The 5557-nt window shown below is 41.7% G+C and overlaps 1 pseudogene; it reads right to left on the reverse strand.

Moving 5' to 3' along the window:
• Window positions 1-5006: 5006 nt before the first annotated feature.
• LOC125118434 (60S ribosomal protein L36a-like) lies at window positions 5007-5337 on the reverse strand (annotated as a pseudogene).
• Between the last annotated feature and the right edge of the window lie 220 nt (window positions 5338-5557).

Here is a 5557-nt window from a genome sequence, read left to right on the forward strand (position 1 = left end):
GCTACTCATAAAGCAGTAGGAAGGATGCTCAGCCAGTCATATAATCCTCAGCTTCTTTGGGACCAAGAAATAGTAATAGTGAAGTAGGATTGAATCACCCATTTTGATTCAAAAAACATTCATGCATCTTGGTGGGCAGGGAGGGGAGTACAGGTTTTACTCCTTCCTCTCACTGGTCATCTCAGTCACTCACCAACCATGTACCTGCCAACAGAGTGTCAGTTTACAGAAAAGTCACAGTAAGCATAGCAGAACATGTGGCAAAAGGAAACTCAAGAAAACAGCCCACAACGTCCATCTCCTTCAAATTGATTAGTGGATTTATTCTGTGCTTATAACTGAGTTGAACATGTCTTTTGGGCTATGGCTTTGTCATGCTGGAGAGAGCTCAGAAGAAGCTGAAACACAAGGCTGTTGCCCAGAGTCAACTGATTTTGGAGCTGAGCTCTACTGTATAGCCTTTGAGGCAGAGAGGATCTTTGACTCTCAGTCTGGGCATGACTGAGCTCTTAGAAGCTTCATAGGGAGTCAGCTGTTTCTTACAGAAGGAATAGCAGCAAAAAGACTGTTGCTGGACCTCCAAAATCTCTCTGTTGTCACTCTAGAACTTTGATTTTATTTATCGGAATATTTTTCTCAATAGTCATAGTGATTCATTGATTTTGACTTTGGAGTCATTTAAAACTTTGCTGCATGACTTTGAGCAATTCACCTAATCTTTCTGAGCAGTAGTGTTTTTTCCCCACCTAAAACACAAAAAATGCTCTCCTCACAGATAGGTGGTGAGGATTAAGTAAGACACCATAGGTAAAGCAGCCAACACAGTACCCTGTCACATAGTAGACACGTAACAAGTACCAATTCCATGGCCCTCATTGTTTTGGCACTATTTGCCTTCAAGACAAAAACTTTCTGCAACAAATAGTAAGTGGTTAGTTTGTTAACCAATAAATTCTTTATCTTCCAGAACTTAAGGGCCACAGTGTCGTGTTATATATACTTATTCCTTTGTTCTTTCTGTTAGGTCAACAGCCCTGCACAAGTAGGACATTGCCATGGAAAAGGGAAACCAGTAACTCTGAAAACCTAACCTGGGTTCATGTAGCAGTTGGTTTTCCTGGGATCCTCCACTTCAGTGACACCACATGTTCTAGGGACTGGGAGCCCCTGGGGTTTTGATCTAAATATAGGAGTGCTATCTCCATGGTTAAGGTCAGTTCCAGAACTAGTGGTCAACTTGCCAGGGTTTGTGATTTCCACAGGCTGTACTTGGGGCAAGGGCTGCAAGCCATGAGTCATCCTTGAATCCTACCCACCCACCCACCTGTACTCACTCCTCCTTTTCCTCCACAATTGCCAGAGCGAATGATTTGCTGGAGAGAAGCCAGGTTGATGGGCTCCTTTTTGTACTTTCAGAAAATCTAATTTTGAATCTCTACATCAGGCAGCTAGAATCAACATCACTCCCCCCAGTAAAACAAAAGCGTGGATACCTTGACTTCTCTCTCTCAAACAATTTCATTATGATAACTTTATGCTTAATGGAGCAAAAAAGGGGGTAGTACTCAGTAGAATTTTATGATTCTGGTCTGGTGACTAGTTATATTCACCCTGGCCTTGAGTTCGGCTGGTACTACCAAATAGGAGGGTAAGCTTGGCTTCTTAGATGTGTTCAGGGCTTCTACTTTTGGAGCTTATAATTCAGACTTGCCTGTTTTCAGGATCCAGTTACCTTCCCTTCCCCTTTTCTACTCCAAGTTGTTTCTGGCAGCAAAACTGAGGAATATTATCAAGATCAGCTTGTAGAATTATTTGCCACAGATGGTACCAAACTGGAATGAATAGATGTTCAGTTTGGGCTTCTTTCAAAACAACCACTTGCCCCTCCTCAGCCAAGTTCTGTCAGTGGACTCGGCCCAGGACAAATGACAAATAGCTACCCTAGGCCAGAATACAGTCTTCTTAGCAGCAAGTGATATAACTACATGTCTGAGCCTGCAGCCTACTCAATAAAGGAAAGAGGATTTCAGTATCTAGGTCTGAAGTTCGAGGATACCTCTGCTAAGTTCCCAGAGTGACTTAGTTCTTCCCAACTGCTGTTGACTCAAAGCAACCCCTGTAATTGGCTTCACTGTCAGGATTGTTGTCTGCCTTAAATGCATATTGTGCACTTGACTGTGTCTTTTGTGAGGACAGAGTTTGGCCATACAGCCTGTCGTAGAATTGAATCCCAGAGCTCTAAAATATTTCTTCTCAAATTAGTGGGCAATACCTTTTTAGTTGTGACTTTAGCAAAGGTATAAATATTAGTTGTATCCAATAAAAATGCCAAGCCAATTCAGGATTCTATCAGCTCTAGCCAAGGTCTCACTGAAAAGTTGGGCCTGGCACCCTTCCCAGAAGGTCAACAGACCAGCTTTCTTAATGTATCAAGGAAGGAGCCATTCCCAAGGTGAGAATTCTGACTTGCTCCCACTCTGTCCTTGGCTGTTTAAATCTGGGAAATATGAGCAGGAGCATATTGGGAAATCTCAGCTCCTGAGAGTCTACTCATGAGTAAGACTGAGGAAATGATCCATTTTAGAGCTATAAATGTTTGTGGAAATAGTACTCATATAGAGTCACGCATCCCAGGCTGTACCAAATGTTTTTGGCAATGGAGAAAGCTATTGCTTTGGAGGCGGCGTGGTAAGGAGATGAAGAGAAGAGAGAAAGTGTGAAATAGCTTAGACTGCAAAGCTGGCCCAAGTGCCATGGAAGGGAAGAGAATGGTTTGAATGAACCTAGAAGTTCACCTAGCAGGTCATTTTTGCCTAATTTCGATGAATTGGTTGAGGGAAACAAGTGTCACAATGGCATTCTCTCAACTATGGTTTGCCACTCCCTGTGTGATCTAAATAGGTGAGATACCTCCATGAGGTTATTTCCTCATTTATAAAATGTGGATAATAGTATCTACCTTATAAGTTCACTGTGAGGATTAAATATCCTTCCTTCCCCCTCTTTATAGTATACTGCCTGCTCCTTCTCTCCCAGGTACATGCTTATATATATTATCCTTTTAGAATAAACACAAGATAGAGAAATTCACACTGTCCAGGCTCAAACCAAGGTCAATACCAGGGTTAGTACTTTGTCCATCTCATCCAGACCATGAGATGGATAAAAAAGCAAATCAGAAATAATGCCCCACCCCAGCCAAAGATATTCACATCTTAATCCCTGGAATCCTTAAATATGTTACCCTACATGACAAAAGGGGATGTACACATGTGAATAAATTAAGGATCTTGAAATGGAGAGATTATCCTGGATTATCTGGGTTGGGCCAATATCATTACAAGTGTTCTATGAAGGGAGAGCCAGGAGTTTCCTTGTCATGGAGCACTTAAGGATCCACTGTTGTCACTACAGTGGCCCAGGTCACTGCTGTGGTGGGTTTGATCCCTGGCCTGGGAACTTCCATATGCCACAGGCTCAGCAGAGAGAGAGAGAGAGGATCAAAGGCAGAAGAAGGCGATATAATGACAGAAGCAGAGGTTGGAGTGATGACATTGCTGGCTTTGAAATGGAAGGGGGTAATGATCCAAAAGAAGTGGGCATCCCCTAGAAGGTGGAAGAATCAGGAAAGAGATTCTCCCCTAGATCCTCCAGAAAGGAACCAAAGAGGCTCAGAATTAAGCAGTCTCTAGATAATAATCCCAGATTTCAGGACAGTATCCCCTTCTCTTGATCGGGACTAAAATTCTGTAGTGTGCGGTCAGCTGCCAAGATGGTTTTATTTCAGCAACATCAAAGAGGGCAACCTTGCTCATAAAAATCACACTAGAATCAGGGAAGGAAGACTCGTGTGGTTCATTGAGGAAGTAGCACAGACTATGGGCGTAGAATACTTTAGCACATAAATATTCAACTCATATAATTCACAGGGTTAAACTTTTGCCGTGGAAATTCCCTGAGGATCAAGGTAGTGACCTTCAACTTGATCTCCCTTGAAATGTCTTCCAAAGGGCATCCAAAGGGCAAGTTCACAGGGGAATAATTGCAGCCAGCAGCGGGATGGATGGCTACTGTTTGCTAACCGGCAAATTATCTAGAGATTAGCTTCTACATTATACTAGTTTAAGTACAAGGTAAGGGAAGGAAAACAGATTTTTCCTCATTCCAAGTCTTTAAAACTCAATTATTATATCTTATAAAAATCTAAGGGAAAATTAGTCTGAGCATTGCTATAACAGTGTTATATATTTCTATAGAGGTATATAATCTATTTCTATTATAGCTCCTGTATAATATATTACTAAACACTTGCTGTGTCTTAGTCACCAGTATATGCCCAGCACTTAGCATAAAGGGAGGCACTTAACATTATTTGAATGAATGTGGAGCAGTTTGTTCTGAAAGTCAAATGATGCTGAGTTGGTCTCAGTGAGCTTGGGCCATGAGAAAGGCCAAAAGCCATGATCTATTAGAGGTGTATGTCATGCTTTTCTAGAGTTAGGAAGGTGGTCCACTACAGACTACATAATGACCACTTCAGAGAAATTCCTATTTCCCTAACATGGCTCCTACACTAAAGTAAATGTGCATTTGCCTTCCATTGAGGCATATTGAAAATACAAAAAGTGCAAAGAAAAATAACACCCATATCCCCCACCTTGGTCCTATAATTAACCATTAGTGTTTTGTCTTATTTCCTTCTATTTTCTTCCTTAATTCACTCTTACTGCTATTAGAAAGAGCATTGGAATGTCTTTCTTTTTGCAGACAAGACGAAGAAGGCTCATTCCTCCCATGTTCTCCCTCTTACAGATAAAAAACATGGTTTTAACACATCAAACAAACAAGAAGTATTTAAAAAGCTGAAATGAGAACCCAGACTGCCTTAGAGACCTCTGGATTTGAGGAACAACACAGCAGTAATTCTGCTGGGCTTTCTTTCTTTTCTTTTTTTTTTTTTTAAACAATCTCAAAATTTTATTGTCTTCATAATAAAAGTATGACGCTCAGAACTGGATCACCTGGCCCTTTCTCTTTTTATCTCCTCCCAGCTCAAAATGCTTGCATCTCTTAATAGCCAGCATTCTCTTAGATCTGCAGTTGGGCTCAACGCATTCCAGCCTCAGCACAATCTTCTTTGTAGTTTTAGCCTTTTTTCGGAAAATTGGTTTAGTCTGCCCACCATAGCCACTCTGCTTCCTGTCATAACGCCACTTTCCCTGGGCATACAGTGAATCCTTGCCCTTCTTGTATGTGTCACTTTGTTGGGTTGGTGCTTGCCACACTTCTTAGAGAAAGTCCGGCGGGTTTTAGGAACGTTCACCATGTTTGCGAGAGCGCTATCGGCACGGAAAGTGGGCTTTCTTTTTTACCTCCCATTTATTCCCAGACAGGATACTCTACTAGCCTCCAACCTAGAATCAACAAGTATAGCCAAAAAAGCTCCAATAAAAGCCTGTTACTCCTAGGCAAAGCACAGTGAAAATAGTGACCTAACAGTAAGAAACTCTTTTGGCGATACCTGCCCTACTCCAACTAAACACCAATGGAAAAACTG

The sequence above is a fragment of the Phacochoerus africanus genome, chromosome X (assembly GCF_016906955.1).
Source record: "Phacochoerus africanus isolate WHEZ1 chromosome X, ROS_Pafr_v1, whole genome shotgun sequence".
NCBI lineage: Eukaryota > Metazoa > Chordata > Mammalia > Artiodactyla > Suidae > Phacochoerus > Phacochoerus africanus.